Raw genomic sequence first — 21,542 nt, forward strand, 5'->3', positions numbered from 1 at the left:
AAGTGAATTGTTTGCTTTTGCCTCATGTGCATATGGGTAGTGCTTTCTCTCTAGACCCCTCTCTATTCTTATATCTCATATTTTCTAAACCCTCAGATGCCTCTGAGACGTGACCCCGGATTTACCTTCCCGCCGGAGCTCACCCAGTTGATCCAGCAGCAGAACACGTTGATGCAGTTGCTAGTCCAGAATCAGAATCAGGGGAACAACAAAAACAACCCACCACCACCACCACCCGTTGATCACTTAGCCCATTTTCTTAGGCTGAATCCGCCGGTGTTTTCTAGTAGCACCGAGCCGATAGTAGCAGATGATTGGCTCCGCAAGACAGCAAGGGAGTTGACCACAGTGGAAAAGGTGAAGTTTGCCGCACATCAGCTTGAAGGACCCGCATCATCATGGTGGGAGAATTTCACAGCCACTTTCCCTATCGACAGTGTCACATGGGACTAGTTCCAGTAGGCTTTCCGTACTGCCCATGTTTCAGCAGGAGTTATGGCCATGAAGAAGCGAGAGTTTCGCAACTTGCGCCAAGGAGGACGGAACGGACAGTTGGCCAGTATGTGGAGGACTTAAGTAAGCTAGCACGTTATGCCCCAAATGACGTTGCTACGAATGCAGCTAAGCAGGAGAAGTTTCTGGAAGGACTGAATGATGAGTTGAGCATGCAGTTTATGGTAGCAACCTTCAACAACTACCAGGAGTTGGTAGATCGTGCTCTCATGATTGAAGGGAAGCATCAGCAGATTGAGAATCGCAAGAGGAAGTATGGACAAGGAAAGTACAATTCAGGAGCTCAGCAGAAGCCACGTTTTACCCCTAGGCCGGGAGGACATTTTCAGCATACCCATGGAGTAGGTAGCTCGCACAATCACAATAACACCAAGAATGGTAATGGGAATGGAGGAAGCAACGGCCAGAACCGCACCAACCCATCAACCCCAGCCAAAAGAGACCCGAGCCAAGTCACTTGCTTTAAGTGCCAGAAGACCGGACATTATGCCAATGAATGTCCTGAATCACATAATGGAAATGGCAATGGAAGCTCTGGGAAGAAGCCGAACCCTTTCAACAGGGGACAGGTGAACCACGTTAACATGGAGGAGGTTCAAGAGCAGCCGGATGTAGTAATCGGTAAGTTTTTGGTTAAGTCATTTACTGCACTCGTTCTTTTTGATACCGGTGCATCACATTCATACATATCAAGGGGATTTGTGGATAAGTATAACCTGCCCGCTAAAGTTCTTAGAACACCTATGTTAGTGAGCTCACCAGGAGCGGAGTATATGGCTAGTAAGGGATGTTTTCAAGTGCCATTGAGTATAGGTAGGCATGTGTTTCCCTCGGATTTAATCATTTTGGAATCACAAGGTTTGTATGTAATTCTGGGTATGGATTGGTTGTCGATGTATGGAGGAAACATCGATTGCGCCAGTAAGTCAATTTTGCTTACCACCCCAGAAGGGAGAAGGATCAAGTATGTATCCCGGCATGTACCAAAAAGGACTCAAGTAAATTGCTTAACAGGAGTTGCGCAGGAGGAAGTACCAGTAGTGAAGGATTTCCCTGATGTATTTCCAGAAGAGTTGCCAGGCATGCCACCGGATAGAGACATTAAGTTTTTGATTGAGCTTTTGCCAGGCACAGGGCCAATATCTAAGAGACCATATAGGATGCCCGCAGAGGATTTGGTGGAGATTAAGAAGCAGATTAAGGAGTTACTGGATAAAGGTTATATTCACCCAAGTTCTTCGCCTTGGGGATCGCCAGTACTTCTAGTGGAGAAGAAGGATGGATCGTTAAGGATGGTTGTTGATTATCAAGGATTGAATGATGTAACCATCAAGAACAAGTACCCACTACCGATGATCAATGATCTGTTTGATCGATTGCAAGGAGCTAAGTAAATTTCCAAGATCGATCTGCGATTAGGATACCATCAGTTGAAGATCCGAGAACATGATATACCTAAGATGGCTTTTACCACCAGGTATGGGCTGTACGAGTATACCATTATGTCATTTGGTCTGACTAACGCACCTGCATATTTTATGAACATGATGAACAAAGTGTTTATGGAGTTTTTGGATAAGTTCGTCATAGTGTTCATTGATGATATTCTGGTTTACTCGAAGAATGAAGAGGAGCATAAGGAGCATTTGCGTTTGGTACTGGGTCAGCTCAGAGAACATCAGTTATATGCCAAGTTTAGCAAATGTGAGTTTTGGTTGAAGGAAGTTGGATTTCTCGGACATGTTATATCCGGAGAAGGTATAGCAGTAGATCCCACCAAGATTGACACTGTGACAAATTGGGAAGCCCCAACAACAGTTGGAGAGATCCGGAGTTTTCTGGGACTTGCAGGATACTACCGGAGATTCTTTGAAAATTTCTCGAAGATTGCAAAGCCTATGACAGAGTTGTTGAAGAAGGATACCAAGTTCATATGGACTGAGGAATGTGAGGCCAGTTTCCAGGAGTTGAAGAAACATTTGGTTACATCACCAGTATTGATTTTGCCAGATCGGACCAAGGATTATGAGGTGTATTGTGACGCTTCACGTCGAGGACTTGGAGCAGTGCTTATGCAGGAAGGAAGAGTTGTTTCCTATGCCTCACGACAACTTAAGCCTCATGAGTTGAATTATGCTACACATGATTTGGAGTTAGCATCCGTAGTGCATGCATTGAAGACTTGGAGACACTTTCTCATTGGAAATCATTGTGAGGTGTACACGGATCACAAGAGTTTGAAGTATATTTTCACGCAGAAGGAGTTGAATCTCAGGCAAAGGAGATGGTTGGAGCTCATCAAGGATTATGACAAGAGATTGCATTATCACCCCGGAAAGGCTAACGTAGTAGCCGATGCGCTGAGCCGTAAAATCCATGTCAACACACTAATGACGGGAGATTTACCAAGGGAGTTAGCCGAGAATCTTCGTGAGCTATGTTTGGAGATAGTCCCGAGAGGCTATGTAGCAGCATTGGAGATTGAGTCTACTTTGATGGATAAGGTCAGAGAAGCTTAAAGGACTGACAGGGAGATTGCTTCTATTAAGGAGAAAATGAGCAAAGGAAAAGCTAAAGGATTTCGTGAGGATGAGCACGATACCTTATGGTTTGAAGATCGTGTTTATGTGCCCAACGACCCAGAGATCAGGAAGTTGATTCTGCAAGAGGCCCATGATTCACCATATTCGATTCACCCAGGAAATACCAAGATGTATTTGGATTTGAAGGATACTTTCTGGTGGACCGGAATGAAGAAGGATATTGCGGAGTATGTAGCAGTTTGTGATGTATGTCAGAGAGTAAAGGCAGAGCATCAGAAGCCAGCAGGATTGCTACAGCCATTGCCAATACCCGAATGGAAGTGGGATAAGTTAGGCCTGGATTTTATCACATGATTGCCCAGAACACATTCAGGCTATGACTCGATATGGGTTGTAGTCGATCGTTTGACAAAGGTAGCTCATTTCATCCCAGTGAAGACTACTTATACCAGTGCCAAGTTGGCGAAGATATACATGACCAGGATTGTATGTCTGCATGGTGTTCCAAGGAGCATTGTATCGGATAGAGAAACCCAGTTTACCTCAAAGTTTTGGAATCAGTTGCACGAGACTTTGGGTACCAGGCTAGAGTTCAGTACAACTTTCCATCTGCAAACCGATGGACAGACCGAGAGAGTCAATCAGATTTTGGAGGATATGCTGAGAGCTTGCGCGCTAGATTACGGATCTAGTTGGGATGAGAATTTGCCGTACGCAGAGTTCTCTTATAACAACAGTTATCAATCCAGTTTGAAGATGGCCCCTTTCGAAGCCTTGTACGCAAGGAGGTGCAGGACCCCATTGTCGTGGGATGAAGTTGGAGACCGGCAGTTGTTTGGACCGGATCTGATTAAGGAGTCTGAACAGAAGGTGAAATTGATTCACGATAGGCTCAAGGTAGCCCAGTCCAGGCAGAAGATCTACGCAGATTCTAAATGCAAGGAGACAGTTTACGAAGTCGGAGACCGAGTTTATCTTTGAGTATCTCCACTTCGAGGAGTTAAGCGCTTTGGAGTTAAGGGAAAGTTAGCGCCACGTTTTGTAGGACCAGACAAAGTTTTGGAGTGTATGGGAGAAGTAGCCTACAAGTTGGAATTGCCAGAAGGATTGTCAGGAGTTCACGACGTGTTCCATGTTTACCAGTTGAAGAAGTGCCACACTGTGACTCCCCCGATTCAATCGTACACTAATCATACACGCAGACGTGCACGATCAAGATCAGGGATTCACGGGAAGATATTACAACACAACTCTACAAATAAAATAAGTCATACAAGCATCATATTACAAGCCAGGGGCCTCGAAGGCTCGAATACAAGAGCTCGATCATAGACGAGTCAGCGGAAGCAACAATATCCGAGTACAGACATAAGTTGAACAAGTTTGCCTTAAGAAGGCTAGCACAAACTGGGATACAGATCGAAAGAGGCGCAGGCCTCCTGCCCAGGATCCTCCTAAACTACTCCTGATCATTGTCAGCGGGCTGCACGTAGTAGTAGGCACCTCCAGTGTAGTAGGATTCATCATCGACGGTGGCGTCTGGCTCCTGGACCCCAACGTCTGGTCGCAGCAATCGGGTATAGGAAAGGGGAAAAGGGGAAGCAAAGCAACCGTGAGTACTCATCCAAAGTACTCGCAAGCAAGGAGCTACACTACATATGTATGCATTGGTATCAAATGGAAAGGGGGGGGGGTATCATATGTGGACGGAACTGCAGAATGCCGGAATAAGAGGGGGATAGCTAGTCCTATCAAAGACTACGCTTCTGGTAACCTCCATCAAAGACTACGCTTCCGGTTGTATCTGGCACTTGAAAGGGTGTGTTTTATTAAATATCCGGTTCTAGTTGTCATAAGGTCAAGGTACAACTCCAAGTCGTCCTGTTAATGAAGATCACGACTATTCAAATATATTAACTTCCCTGCACGGGTGCACCACATAACCCAACATGCTCGATCCCATTTGGCCAGACACACTTTCCTAGGTCATGCCCGGCCTCAGAAGATCAACACGTCGCAGCCCTACCTAGGCACAACAGAGAGGTCAGCACGCCGGTCTAAATCCTATGGCACAGGGGTCTAGGCTCATCGCCCATTGCACACCTGCACGTTGCGAGGGCGGCCGGAAGCAGAACTAGCCCCCTTAATACAAGAGAAGGCTTACGTTCCCATCCGGCACGTGCCGCTCAGTCGCTGACGTCACGAAGGCTTCGGCTGCTACCACGACGTCGAGTTCCCATAACTGTCCCCGCGTAGATGGTTAGTGCGTATAGGCCAGTGGCCAGACTCAGATCAAATACCAAGATCTCGTTAAACGTGTTATCTTGAAATAACCGTGAATGCCGACCAGGGCCAGGCCCACCTCTCTCCTAGGTGGTCTCAACCTGCCCTGTCGCTTCGCCACAAAGATCCACTCGCGGGTACTCCTACGAGCCGACCCGTCTTTTAGTCATCACATGTATCATGCATAAAGTATATAGTATATACCCATGATCACCTCCCGAGTGATCACGGCCCGATAGTATAGCATGGCAGACGGACAAGAATGTAGGGCCACTGATGATAAACTAGCATCCTATACTAAGCATTAGGATTGCAGGTAAAGGTAACAACAGTAGTAGCAAGGACAGGCTATGCATCAGAATAGGATTAACGGAAAGCAGTAACATGCTACACTACTCTAATGCAAGCAGTATAGAGAAGAGTAGGCGATATCTGGTGATCAAAGGGGGGGGGGGCTTGCCTGGTTGCTCTGACAAGAGAGAGGGGTCGTCAACACCGTAGTCGTACTAGGTAGCAATGGCGTCGGTCTCGGTGTCTAGCAAGAGAAGAGGGGGAAGAAACAATAAATATTAAGCAAACATATGCATGACGATGCATGACATGACAAAGCGTGATGCTAGGGGTGCCCTAACGCGGTATGAGGTGATACCGGCGAAGAGGGAAAACATCCGGGAAAGTATCCCCGGTGTTTCGCGTTTTCGGGCAGAGGAGCCGGAGGGGGAAAGTTGCAAGTTCGATAGGTTAGGGGTGCATGGCGGACGAACAAGCTGCATATACGGGTTCGTCTCGTCGTTCTGAGCAACTTTCATGTTGAAAATAATTTAATCCGAGTTACGAATTAAAAGATATGATTTTCTAAAGATTTTATTATTATTCTGAAATTATTTTTAATTCGAAAATAAATGTTAAATTGCTAGGCGCACCCAGCACAGTGTACACAAAAGTGTACCAAGTGGCTGACAGGTGGGCCAGAGGGACCTAGTTGACCAGTCAACGTTTGACTGGTCAACAGGGGTGGGACCCCCTGTCATTGACTGTTTTAGTTAATTAGGATTTAGGTTAATTATATAGGCTTAATTAGTTGTTTTAGTTTAATTAATCAAAATTAATTAATTAATTAATTAATTAATTAATGATTATTTTAATATGTTCTGGGGCCGGGCCCCACATGTCTGTGGCCCCAAGGGGCCTATCGGGCGTTGGGCAGTGGATACGGGACGAGCGAACCCGCCCAAGGAGGCGTGGCCGCACGAGGCCCGTCGGCCGGAGCTGCGCCTGGCAGTAGCAGCGGTTGGAGCGGGGCTCCGGCGGGCGCGGGGCGTGGCAGGGGAGGTCAGCGAGGTAGGCGGCAGTTCAGCAGCAGGGAGCAGGGCGGGGCGATGCGGCGTAGGCACGACGAGGTCGCGGGAAGCGGTGGTAGCGGCGCAGCAGCAGGGCGCGGCCTAGGCGGGCGCGGACGACACATGGCGGAAGGTGAGCAGCACGCCGTGGTGCCGGAGCATGTCCATGGGGCGTGAGCGGGGCGCACAGCCGAGGCGCGGTGCGGGGAGGAGGCCGCGGCCCTGGGGCGACAACAAGTGCGACGGGCACGCGCGGGGGATGCGGACGGCGAGCACAACTGCAGCGGCGGCGACGCGGAGCGCGAGCAGCAGCAAGGCGAAGCGAGCGTCAGCAGTAGGCGAGAAGGGCACGGGAGTGGGCGGCTCTAGCGAGGGCAGGGGGTGCGGTCTACGACGACGGGAGAAGGGGGAATGGATGGTGCTCACCCCGGGAAGGTCGGGGACGCGCTCGGGTGGCTGGGGCGGCGGATCGCGAGGCGAGGGCGTGCGCACGCGAGTGCGTGGGAGACAGAGGAGAGGGGGTTTCCTGCTCACGTTCGATGTAGGGGAATGGCAGCGAGGGTCGAGAGGGGGGGGGTGACGGGGACGGCGTCGGCGGAGCGGGTGCAGGCCGATGGGGAAGGGCGCCGGCGAGGTCCAGGCGGCGTGGTCCCTGCGGCGGCGGCGTTGGGCGCGCGGGGTCGAGGGCGAGGGGATCTGGATCCCGATCCAGATCCAGCGGGGGGAGGAGTGGTGCGAGTGGGGAGTGGGGGGTAGGTTAGGATTTCGGGGCGTGGGGTTATGGGGAGTGGGGGTGGCCGTAGCTGGGCCGGTGGGCCGGCCTGGCCTGTGAGCTGGGCCGTCTCGCCCAGTTGGCCAGGGGGCCTTTTTATTCTTTTAGTTTAGTTTAGTTTTCTGTTTTTGTAGTTTCTTTTCTTTTTATTATTTTCTTTTTTGTTTTAAATCATTTTAAATCATCAAGGCATTTTATAAAAATGTGTTTGCTTTATTATAATTACCCTGGCATTTAACTGCACACTCCGAACATTTTTGTTTCAACTTTCGAAAAACTTTTATTGTTGACATTAATTTAAATCTGAATTTTGAAGCGGTTTCGAATTAACCCGAGATTAACTACAGTGACAGAGGTGACGTGGCACCATTAACGTGAGATTACTGTAGCATGATTATCCGGGCGTGACACACACAGAGATGGCTGATATACCACTGAGAGACACAGTGCCGCTGGAAGCAATTCAGTTGGACAGTGATTTGACCTATGAGGAGAAACCAGTCAAGATACTTGAGTATGTCAGCCGAGTCCCCCGCCGCAAGGTTATCAAGTTTTGCAAAGTTCAGTGGAACCACCACACGGAGGATGAAGCCACCTGGGAACGAGAGGAAGATCTGTTGAAGGACCACCCTCACCTATTTTCTAGCCAACCCGAATCTCGAGGGCGAGATTCATATTAAGGGGGGTAGGTTTGTAACATCCCAAATTTTCAATTTGGAATATTATACAATAGATCATCATTGCATATCATATTTTGTTGCATTTTGGTTGATCCTAGAAATTCAATGCAACTCAAGGACCCTCGGAGAGAATTGGGGATTTCGTTATTTCATATTTGAGCTTTCTCAAATTTTGAAAATAGGATCATTTGATTTTATTTATTTTCTCTTCAATTATTTCTATTATCAAAATATGAGAGAGGGAATAAAATGACTTTCCCAAAATAAAGAAATATTGAGGATTTAATAAAAAATCAAATAAGATTTTATTTGGATTTATTTGCTATTTTATTTGAATTTAGGAAAAATGTTCATTTTTCAAAATTGTATTTAGGCCACAAATAAATGTTCATCCTGAGCGGCTTGATTTTAGAAGCCGGGGAAAATTTATTTCGGGATTTTTGGAGTCCGTTTAGTATTCCTTTTGTTTTTTTCTGAGCATAATTATTAAAAAAACAGCCCGAACCGACCTTGGGCCGTGACCGGCCAGGACTCCGCCCGGCCGGGGCTTTATATAGCCGCACCCCGGGCCGAGGCAGCGCACAACCCCGCCCCGCCCCAAACCCTAACCCTAGCCGCGCCCAGCGCCGCGCCGCGCCGCCGCCGCCGCCCCGCGCCGCCGCTCGCCGCCGCCGACGCCGGAGTTCGCCGCCGACGAGGTTGACCGCCGCCGCCGTTTTTTTAGAAAAACCGTTCGGTTTTTCCTTCGTTTTTTTTCGGTTTTTTTTGATCCGTTTTTTTCGTTAGATCGGTTTTTTTTCGGTTAAGTTTATTTAGCGAGCGTTCGCTCATTCGTTCTTTTTAACGAACACATTCATCGTTTAGTTTCAGATAACGAACGTTCGTTCATTAATCTGTTCGTCGTTTTCTTTTTCTCGGATTAAATCCGCGATTTTTCGGATCGAGATTTCTGATCCGATTTTCGTTTTAGTATAACTTTTCGCTCGTTTATCGGAATCAGGCGATTCAAGCGCGTGGAGTTTCGTCTCGAAACCCTCTTTCGGTTTAACCAACTCAAACAAGTTTTTGCCTCTGTAAAATTTGACTTAGATCCAGAATAGTAAACGAAGCCTGTTTCTTTTGTCGTTTGTCTTTCGTTGCTTCGTTCGATTTGATTCTTTTTGCCAACCGGAGTTCTTAAGTTGAACTTTCGGGTTAGATCTCTTATTTGAGTTTTACCTGTGCATTACTTGAGTACTTATTGTGTGCGATAGAGTATCTGGAGTGCGCCGCTTGCTACTTTGAATCGCTAGGTTTTACGGATCATCAGCAAGGCAAGTAACACTTTGATCATACCTCCTACTACCCAGTTTTTATTGCATTAGATCAACCCTCACACATTTCATGATTAGGATCTAATTAAATTGTGGGTTTGGGGAGTAGTTGAGGTAGTACCTATTACCTGTTATTTATCAAACCTTTGGGAGTTACTTTTATGTTTTCTTATTATGCCATGCTATGCTAGTAGACGTGGATTGGGTGAGTGAAATCCATGACAGATGTGAGATTGTTAAATTAATGGTTTATTTAAGGTGGCAACTTAAATACACATCTGGGTGGATTGAGGCACCTGGATATTCCATCGACTGCCTGTTTTTCTTTTGGACCGCCACCCAGGATCAAAGGGATCATGAGATTATTCATGCTAGAAACTTCCGTGTGCAGCCACAAGCTACTATGGGCTCTAGCATAGTTGAGTAAGTCGGGCGAACTCTTACAGTGGTAGACTAGCAGATGTAGGGGAAAGTAGGTGTAACGGTCTACCCGATCGTAAGGTGCTAGCACTTCTGAAAGACTATGGGTCGGTCATCCGTTTCTCAAACACCATGTAGTGCGAGAATCCCAACGAAGGAGATCGAGTCTTGTGGGGAAAAGTGCGCAAACGTCTGCAAAGTGTATAAACTAATCATGGTTAGCCGTGTCCCCGGTTATGGACATCTTGAGTATCTAGTACTTGGATTATCATGTGAATCTCATCATGTTACTCTAAATAATTTGTTGGGTTTTTAATGATGATGTTTAATTTGGATTGAGAGCGTGTCTACACTCTCAATGTTTAACAACTACCATGATAGTTAAATAAAATTTATTCCTTGGTAGTAGGGAAAAATTGGTTTTATGCAAAACTGTAACCATAGAGCTTTCCACCAGCCAAATATGCATATAATATAGTCTTATTTCTTTCATTGTTCTCTATGTGTTACATTGCCAGCATATTCCATGTGCTGACCCGTTTCGGGCTGCAACGTTCATGTTGCAGACTTTTTAGACGACGAGTAAGGTGCCTTTTAGGTCGTGGTTCTATACTCAGTGATGCCGTTGGAGTTGATGGACTCACTTATCTTCTAAGCCTTCCGCTGTTATCGTTATTAGATGGCCTTAAGACATATTTATTGTAATAAATTCTCTTTTGAGACACTCGATGTAATAAGTGTGTGATTGCCACTCTGTTATAAATCCTTCAACTACTGCGTGGTGTCAGCATTACTGATCCAGGGATGACACCTGAGCACAGAAATTGGACCGTTTGAGGTCCGGTTGCTACAGGCGTGAGGAATATTTACCTTACAAGGAGTTAAGACCCGGACTTAAATCCGGTTTGTATTAGAAGGTAGACTAGTCCTAATCCTAATAAGACTCCACACGTAACCCGCGCCTCTAACCTTTATAAGGAGGGACAGGGCACCCCAAGAGGGAGAGGATAATCTTAAGGGTTAGACACAACTAGGAGAGCCAGTTTATGGCGACTCCCACGTGATGATAATGATACCTAGCCACAAACAACATGTAGGGTTGTTACCGGATGATGTTTCCTGGGGCTCGAAGTTGTCAAAATATTCGTCTTACGTTGCGCCCTCTCAAGCTACCATATAGATGCGTTGGCCTCACGACTAAGTCCTCACACTAGGACATCTGCCGTGACAATTCCACGACAATATTTCTCTGAAATCTTTTATGTATGATTTGTTATCTTTGCAAGTCTCTTCGAATTATCAGTTTAGTTTGGCCTACTAGATTGATCTTTCTTGCAATGGGAGAAGTGCTTATCTTTGGGTTCAATCTTGTGGTGTCCTTTCCCACTGACAACAGGGGAAGCAAGGCACATATTGTATTGTTGCCTTCGAGGATAAAAAGATGGGGTTTATATCATATTGCTTGAGTTTATCCATCTACATCATGTTATATTGCCTAATGCGTTACTCTGTTCTTATGAACTTAATACTCTAGATGCATGCTAGATAGCGGTCGATGTGTGGAGTAATAGTAGTAGATGCAGAATCGCTTCGCTCTACTTGTCACGGACGTGGTGCCTATATACATGATCATGCCTAGACATTCTCATAACTATGCACTTTTCTATCAATTGCTCGACAGTAATTTGTTCACACACCGCAATATTTATGCTATCTTGAGAGAAGCCACTAGTGAAACCTATGGCCCCCGGGTCTATGTTTTATCATATAAGTTTCCAATCTATTTTATTTTGCAATCTTTACTTTCAATCTATATCATAAAAATACCAAAAATATTTATCTTATTATCTCTATCTGATCTCACTCTCGTAAGTGACCGTGAAGGGATTGACAACCCCTTTATCATGTTGGTTGCGAGGTTCTTATTTGTTTGTGTAGGTACGAGGGACTTGCGTGTAGTCTCCTACTGGATTGATACCTTGGTTCTCAAAAACCGAGGGAAATACTTAAGCTACTTTGCTGCATCACCCTTTCCTCTTCAACAGAAAACCAACGCGGTGCTCAAGAGGTAGCAAGAAGGATTTCTGACACCGTTGCTGGGGAGATCTACGCACAAGTCAAGACATACCAAGTACCCATCACAAACTCTTATCCCTCGCATTACATTATTTGCCATTTGCCTCTCGTTTTCCTCTCCCCCACTTCACCCTTGCCGTTTTATTCGCCCTCTTTTTCTGTTCGCCTCTTTTTCGCTCGCTTCTTGTGTGCTTATGTGTTGGATTGTTTGTCACGATGGCTCAAGATAATACTAAATTGTGTGGTTTTTCCAATACCAACAATAATGATTTTATTAGCACTCCGATTGCTCCCCTTACCGATGTTGAATCTTGTGAAATTAATACTGCTTTGCTGAATCTTGTCATGAAAGATCCGTTTTCTGGCCTTCCTAGTGAAGATGCCGCTACCCATCTAAACAACTTTGTTGCTTTGTGTGATATGCAAAAGAAGAAAGATGTGGATAATGATATTGTTAAATTGAAGCTATTTCCGTTTTCGCTTAGAGATCGTGCTAAAACTTGGTTTTCGTCTTTGCCTAAAAATAGTATTGATTCTTGGAACAAGTGCAAAGATGCTTTTATCTCTAAGTATTTTCTTCCCACTAAAATCATCTCTCTTAGAAATGATATTATGAACTTTAAGCAACTTGATCATGAGCATGTTGCACAAGCATGGGAGAGGATGAAACTAATGATACATAATTGCCCGACACATGGTTTGAATTTGTGGATGATCATACAAAAATTATATGCTGGATTGAATTTTACTTCTAGAAATCTTTTAGATTCGGCCGCTGGAGGCACTTTTATGGAAATCACTTTAGGAGAAGCTACCAAACTCCTAGATAATATTATGTTTAATTATTTTCAATGGCACACCGAAAGATCTACTAGTAAAAAGGTTCATGCTAGAGAAGAAATTAATATTTGGAGTGGAAAGATGGATGAACTTATGAAATTGTTTGCTAATAAGAGTATTTCTTCCGATCCTAATGATATGCCTTTGTATACTTTGATTGATAATAATAATGAATCTATGGATGTGAATTTTGTTGGTAGGAACAATTTTGGTAACAACGCGTATAGAGGAAACTTTAATCCTAGGCCGTTTCCTAGTAATTCCTCTAATAATTATGGTAATTCCTACAACAATTCTTATGGAAATTATAATAAGATGCCCTCTGATTTTGAATCTAGTATTAAAGAATTTATTAGTTCGCAAAAGAGTTTCAATGCTTTGATTGAAGAAAAATTGTCTAAGATTGATGAGTTGGCTAGGAACATGGATATAATTTCTCTTGATGTTGATTATTTGAAACTTAGATCTATTCCACCTAAGAATGATATCAATGAGTCTCTCAAAGCCATGAGAATTTCCATTGATGAGTGCAAAGAAAGAACCGCTAGGATGCGTGCTAAAAAAGATTGCTTTATAAAAGCGTGTTCTTCTAGTTTTGATGATAATAAGGATGAAGATCTAAAAGTGATTGATGTGTCTCCTATTAAATCTTTGTTTTGCAATATGAATCTTGATAATGATGGGACTAGAGATGAGTCAACTTTAGTTAAAAGGCGTCCCAATGATTCAGAGTTTTTAGATCTTGATGCAAAAGTTGGTAAAAGTGGGATTGGAGAGGTCAAAACTTTACATAGCAATGAACCCACTATTTTGGATTTTAAGGAATTTAATTATGATAATTGCTCTTTGATAGATTGTATTTCCTTGTTGCAATCTGCTAAAATCTCCGCATGCTTATAGTCAAAATAAAGCTTTTACCAAACATACCATTGATGCTTTAATGCAATCTTATGAAGAAAAGCTTGAATTAGAAGTTTCTATCCCTCGAAAACTTCATGATGAGTGGGAACCTAGTATTAAAATTAAAATTAAAGATTATGAATGCTATGCTTTATGTGATTTGGGTGCTAGCGTTTCCACGATTCCAAAAACTTTGTGTGATGTGTTAGGTTTCCGTGAATTTGATGATTGTTCTTTAAATTTACACCTCGTAGATTCCACTATTAAGAAACCTATGGGAAGGATTAATGATGTTCTTATTGTTGCAAATAATTTGGCTAGCACGAGGGGGAAAGGCAAGCTCAATCATGTTGGATGATCCATGACAATATAATTTATCTCAGATGTAAGAAAACATAACCCATTACGTTGTCTTCCTTGTCCAACATCAACTCTTTAGCATGTCATATTTTAATGAGTGCTCACAATCATAAAAGATGTCCAAGATAGTATATTTATATGTGAAGACCTCTCTTTCTTTATTACTTCCTATTAATTGCAACGATGACCAAAACTATGTTTGTCAACTCTCAATAACTTTTATTCATCATATGCTTTCTATGTGAGCTCATTACTCTCCATAAGATCCATATGATCTCTTTTATTTCCTTTTATTCTTTCTCTTTTCTTTTATTCACTCAAGATCATGTCAAAATAATCAAGCCCTTGACTCAACACTAATCTTTATTATATATAGCTCATGGACTCGATTACATAGAAGGATCATAAAGCAAAACTCACAACTAGATCATACCAAAAACTTTATGCTACTAGATCAATATATTATCAAAAGGATCGAACTAAGAAAAACGGTAAAGGTAAAAGTGATGGTGATACAATACCGAGGCACTCCCCCAAGCTTGGCAGTTGCCAAGGGGAGTGCCCATACCCATGTGGTTATGTCTCCTTTGTTGGTGAAGAAGATGGTGGTGATGATGTATAGTCGCACATCGAGCGTAGGAGGTCTTCTAACTTGCGGATAATGCCTTTGAGTGTGATGATGTGCTCCTTCAACAAAATATTTTCACGTGTGAGATACTTATTTTGTATACGAGCTAACTCAATCATCTTGAAAGCTTCAATCTCAGTTGGGGTAAGAAGATTTTTGATCAAGTTGAAGGATGTCTTCTGTTGCCGGAACTTGGTCCTCCGTGGTCTTCTTGATCCCTTCATCCTTGTTCATCTCCATGGGTTCTTCTCTCTTCAGCTCTATCTTCATTAGCCAAGCATTGTTGCCCTCATTGTTGGAGGAGGAGGGAGACGACATGATGCTTGGCTTTGACAACCCTGGCAGAAAACAGCTCGAAGCAAGAACATGAGATTTTTGCGTGATACGGTGGTCAAAACCTTCAGGAGGTTATATAATGAATTTTTACCGATGAAAATATGTGACGTGTAAGAAAACGGAGTTCGGAGAGCACACGAGGTGCCCACGAGGTAGGGGGGCGCGCCCTCCACCCTCGTGGACCCCTCGTGTCCTTCCCGGACTACTTCTTCTTTTTCTATTTTTCTAAATATTCCAAAACGGAAGAAAATTGCCATTAGAACTGTTTTGGAGTCGGTTTATTTACCGTACCACATACCTATTCCTTTTCGGAGTCTGAAACGTTCCGGAAAGTGTCCCTTATGTATTCCTCCGGGGTTACGGTTTCAATAACATTGGTTTCAACATTTATAGGATTACCTGAGATATAATGTTTAATTCTTTGACCGTTCACCACCTTCGGATTTGTGCCTTCGAAGTTGTTGATTTTTATGGCATCGGAACGATAGACCTCCTCGATAACGTAAGGAGCTTCCCATTTAGAGAGAAGTTTTCCTGCAAAAAATCTTTAACGAGAGTTGAATAGCAATACATAATCACCTACATTAAACTCGCGCTTTTGTATTCTTTTGTGATGCCATCTTTTAACTTTTTCTTTAAACAACTTGGCATTCTCATAGGCTTGGGTTCTCCATTCATCAAGTGAGCTAATGTCAAATAACCTCTACTCACCGGCAAGTTTGAAATCATAGTTGAGCTCTTTAATAGCCCAATAAGCCTTATGTTCTAGTTCGAGAAGTAAGTGACATGATTTTCCATAGACCATTTTATACGTTGACATACCCATAGGATTTTTATATGTAGTTCTATACGCCCATAATGCATCATCAAGTTTCTTGGACCAATTCTTTCTAGATCTATTAACTTTCTTTTGCAAAATTAATTTGAGTTCTCTATTACTCAATTCTACTTGACCACTAGACTGTGGGTGATAAGGAGATGCAATTCTATGATTAACATCATATTTAGCAAGCATTTTACGAAAAGCACCATGAATAAAATGTGAACCACCATCAGTCATTAAGTATGTAGGGTCTCCAAACCTCGGAAAAATAACTTCTTTAAGCATTTTAATAGAGGTGTTATGATCAGCACTACTAGTTGGAATAGCTTCTACCCACTTAGTAACGTAATCAACAGCAACTAAAATATGTGTATATCCATTAGAGGCAGGAAAAGGTCCCATATAATCAAAGCCCCAAACATCAAATGGTTCAATAACAAGTGAATAATTCATAGGCATTTCTTGACGTCTGCTAATATTACCAATTCTTTGACATTCATCACAAGACAAGACAAACTTACGGGCATCCTTCAAGAGAGTAGGCCAATAAAACCGGATTGCAATACCTTATGTGCAGTTCTATCTCCAGCATGGTGTCCTCCATAAGCCTCGGAATGACACTTGCATAGGACTGTTCCTGTTCATGCTCAGGTACACAACGTCTAATAACACCATCTACTCCTTCTTTATAAAGATGTGGGTCATCTGTGACGCCCCCGATTTGACCGTACACTAATCATACACGCAAACGTGTACGATCAAGATCAGGGACTCACAGGAAGATATCACAACACAACTCTACAAATAAAATAAGCCATACAAGCATCATATTACAAGCCAGGGGCCTCGAGGGCTCGAATACAAGAGCTCGATCATAGACGAGTCAGCGGAAGCAACAATATCTGAGTACAGACATAAGTTAAACAAGTTTGCCTTAAGAAGGCTAGCACAAACTGGGATACGGATCGAAAGAGGCGCATGCCTCATGTCTGGGATCCTCCTAACTACTCCTGGTCGTCGTCAGCGGGCTGCACGTAGTAGTAGGCACCTCCAGTGTAGTAGGAATCGTCGTCGACGGTGGCGTCTGGCTCCTGGACTCCTATGTCTGGTCGCAACAATCGGGTATAGAAAGGGGGAAAAGGGGGAACAAAGCAACCGTGAGTACTCATCCAAAGTACTCGCAAGCAAGGAGCTACACTACATATGCAATGTATTGGTATCAAATGGGAAAAGGGGTAACATATGTGGACTGAACTGCAGAATGCCGGAATAAGAGGGGGATAGCTAGTCCTATCGAAGACTACGCTTCTGGTAACCTCCATCTTGCAGCAGAAGAAGAGAGTAGGTGGTAAGTTCACCAAGTAGCATCGCATAGCATAATCCTAACCGATGATCCTCCCTTCGTCGCCCTGTGAGAGAGTGATCACCGGTTGTATCTGGCACTTGAAAGGGTGTGTTTTATTAAGTATCCGGTTCTAGTTGTCATAAGGTCAAGGTACAACTCCAAGTCGTCCTGTTACCGAAGATCACGACTATTCGAATAGATTAACTTCCCTGCAGGGGTGCACCACATTTCCCAACACGCTCGATCCCATTTGGCCGGACACACTTTCCTGGGTCATGCCCGGCCTCGGAAGATCAACACGTCGCAGCCCTACCTAGGCACAACAGAGAGGTCAGCACGCCGGCCTAAATCCTATGGCGCAGGGGTCTGGGCCCATCGCCCATTGCACACCTGCACGTTGCGTACGCGGCCAGTGAGCAGACCTAGCCTCCCTTATACAAGAGCAGGCGTTCCAGTCCAACCCGGCGCGCACCGCTCAGTCGCTGATGTCACGAAGGCTTTGGCTGATACCACGACGTCGAGTGCCCATAACTGTCCCCACGTAGATGGTTAGTGCGTATAGGCCAGTAGCCAGACTCAGATCAAATACCAAGATCTCGTTAAGCGTGTTAAGTATCCGCGAACGCCGACCAGGGCCAGGCCCACCTCTCTCCTAGGTGGCCTCAACCTGCCCTGTCGCTCCGCCACAAAGTAACAATCGGGGGCCGTCAGGAACCCAGGCCCACCTCTACCGGGATGGAGCCACCTGCCCCTTCAGCCCCCATCTCCAAACAGTATCATAAGTAATGTAACAGTATAAAGTGTATAACATATGCCCGTGATCACCTCCCGAAGTGATCACGGCCCAGTAGTATAGCATGGCAGACGGACAAGAGTGTAGGGCCACTGATGATATTCTAGCATCCTATACTAAGCATGTAGGATTGCAGGTAAGGTATCAACAGTTGTAGCAACAATGACATGCTATGCATCAGAATAGGATTAACGAAATGCAGTAACATGCTACACTACTCTAATGCAAGCAGTATAGAGGAGAGTAGGCGATATCTAGTGATCAAGGGGGGGGGGGGGCTTGCCTGGTTGCTCTAGAAAGGAGGGATCATCAACTCCGTAGTCGAACTGGGGGTCACCGGCAGTCTCGGGGTCTACTGGAAAGAACTAGCGGAGGGGGAACATAATAAATAATAGAACAATCAAATCATCACAAAGCATAACATGGCAATACGCGTTGCTAGGTGTGCCCTAACGCGGCAGTAGGTGGTACCGGCGAAAGGGGGAAACATCCAGGAAAGTATCCCCGGTGTTTCGCGTTTTCGAACAGATGGACCGGAGGGGGAAAGTTGCGTGTTCGATAGGTTAGGTATGTGTGGCGGACGAACGGGCTGCGTATTCGGATTCGTCTCGTCGTTCTGAGCAACTTTCATGTACAAAGTTTTTTCATCCGAGTTACGGATTATTTCATATGATTTTATAAAGAAATAATGATTTTCTGGGATTATTATTATTTAGTTAAATCGAAAAAGAATTACTGCGTCGTCATGATGTCAGCATGACACCAACGGTCAAAGTTGACCGTTGACCAGTTAAACTGACGCGTGGGTCCCATTCGTCATAGGCTCAGAGTAATTAAGCAAGGTTAATTAGTTTTAACTAAAAGATTAGATTAACTAATTTTAATTAGTTTAGTTAAACATAATTAATTAATATTTTTATTATATATTTATTTATCTATTTCTTCTTTATTTATTTATTTTAAAATGTTCAGGGGTTGGGCCCTCGTGTCATAGGCCTAGAAGGCCTAACGGGTGACGGGCGTAGCGGCTAGTGGGTGCTGGGCGCTGGGCGCCAGCCCTACTGGCACCTACCCGGTCCAGCTGCAGCACCGGGCGGCACGACGCACTGACTAGAGAGGGCGAGGCCTGGCGAGGCAGGGCCCACGTGACGAGCGCGAGCAGAGGCGCAGGCAAGGCGCTGGAGAGCAGCAGCAGCGGCCAGCGCGGGAGGGACGACCACGACGGAGCAGGGGTGGCCATGGTGGACGCGAGTGGGGATGGAGGCAGAGCGCCGTCAGCAGGGCGGCGGGCGACTACGACAGTGGCGCGACAAGTGCGGACGGGGAGGGAAGGGAACGCGCGGGCGGCGCGGCTGGGAAGCACGCCCGCGGGCCGCGGTGCAGCATTTGCAACAGTAGGGGCGGCGCGGTCGGGCCGGCAAGCGAGCCAGGGGCTCCGGCGACAGGGACCATCCCAAGTGCGCGCATGAGGGCGAGGTAGGGCACGAGCCAGTGGTGGACGGGGAGGGAAGGGAGCTCACGGTGGGTCGCAGAGAATGGGGCAGTGGGGGCATGAGGAGGGCGATGGGGACAACTGCGTCGGAGTGGAAGCAGGCTGGCGAGGAGGCATCTCGGGCGGCAGCGTCCTGGCGCGGGGCGGCGCGGCGAGGGGGCATCGCCGAGTGCCCGATCCGATCTTGATCGTGAGGAAGCAGAGGAAGGAGTGGGGATCGTGTGGGGGGGCGAGTGGGGAAGTGGGGGGGTCGGTCTAGGGTTACGGGGTGCGGGGAGGTTCTGCAGGGGGGGGGGGTAGCGGGCCGGGCGGTTGGCCCAGCGGGGTTTCCCTTTTTTGATTGTTTTGTTTTCTTTTACTTTTTCATATTTTTCTTTTCTGTTTTCTTTTAGTTTTTTAATTTAATTATAGTTTTGTAAAATACCAAAGTTGTACCTAATTTAGTTTTAATAAACATGCCACTGCCCCATTAGTTTTGGGAAATTAAATAACTTAGTTAATATTTTATTAATTAAAAAAGGCATTTATTTATTTGTTTAAGCTGTAGTTTTATTTAAGTAAGGGCATTTAAATATTTTATAATAAGTTGGTTCCTTTGCCGATAAGCCTTTGCATTTATTTTCACATTTAGAACATTTTAGTTTTAATGGTTGAGAACTTTCAGTGTTTGGCTTGAGTTTAAATTTGAATTTGAAGTCCATTTGAATCAACGCGGGTTTAATTAACGGTATTGTGGTGACATGGCATCATTAGCAGGGAAATACTGTAGCTTAACTACCCGGGCGTCACATCGTCCCAAAAGTAATGTCTCAAATCATAAAAGAACTTTTTCTTTTGCTGGTATGTGAAACTAGGTGGTATAAATTTAGCAACAATATAATTAGCATAATCAGCATACCATGGAGCAGTATGAGAAGCATTTATGACACTTAATTATTCATCAGGAAAGCTATCATCAATAGGTAGTGGGTCATCAATAACATTCTCTAGCCTAGACAAGTTGTCTGCAACGGGGTTCTCAGCTCCCTTTCTATCAATAATATGCAAGTCAAATTCTTGTAGCAAGAGAACCCATCTAATTAGTCTAGGTTTAGCATTTTTCTTTTCCATTAGATATTTAATAGCAGCACGATCAGTGTGAATAGTTACTTTAGAATCAACAATATAAGGTCCGAACTTATCACAAGCAAATACAACTGCTAAGAATTCTTTTTCAGTAGTAGCATAATTTGTCTGAGCATTGTCTAAAGTTTTACTAGCATATTGAATAACATTTAATTTCTTATCAACTCTTTGCCCTAGAACAACACCTACAGCATAATCACTAGCATCACACATAATTTCAAAGGGTAAATTCCAATCAGGTGGCTGAACAATAGGTGCAGAGATCAATGCTTTCTTAAGTATTTCAAATGCTTCTACACAATCATCATCAAAAACAAATGGTATATCTTTTTGCAATAAATTAGTCAGCGGCCGATAAATTTTTGAGAAGTCCTTAATGAACCTCCTATAAAACCAGCGTGACCTAGGGAACTCCTTATACATTTGATGTCCTTAGGACATGGCATGTCATCTTTTCAATAGCATCAACCTTAGCTTTATCAATTTCAATACCTCTTTCAAAAACTTTATGCCCCAAGACAATACCTTCATTAACCATAAAGTGGCACTTCTCCCAATTCAAGACAAGGTTAGTTTCTTCACATCTTTGCAAAACTCGATCAAGGTTGCTTAAGAAATCATCAAAAGAGGATCCATAGAAGGAGAAATCGTCCATCAAAACCTCACAAATCTTTTCACAAAAGTCAGAGAATATAGCCATCATGCATCTTTGAAAGGTAGAAGGTGCATTACATAAACCAAAAGGCATATGTTTATAAGCAAAAGTACCAAAAGGGCAAGTAAAAGTAGTCTTTGATTGATCATTGGCTGACACAGGTATTTGAGAGAAACTGGAATAACCATCTAGAAAGCAAAAATGAGTATGTTTGGATAATCTTTCTAGCATTTGATCGATAAAAGGTAAGGGGTAATGATCTTTTTTAGTAGCTTTATTTAATTTGCGGCAATCAATTACCATCC

This window comes from Triticum aestivum, chromosome 3A, assembly GCF_018294505.1.
Source record: "Triticum aestivum cultivar Chinese Spring chromosome 3A, IWGSC CS RefSeq v2.1, whole genome shotgun sequence".
NCBI lineage: Eukaryota > Viridiplantae > Streptophyta > Magnoliopsida > Poales > Poaceae > Triticum > Triticum aestivum.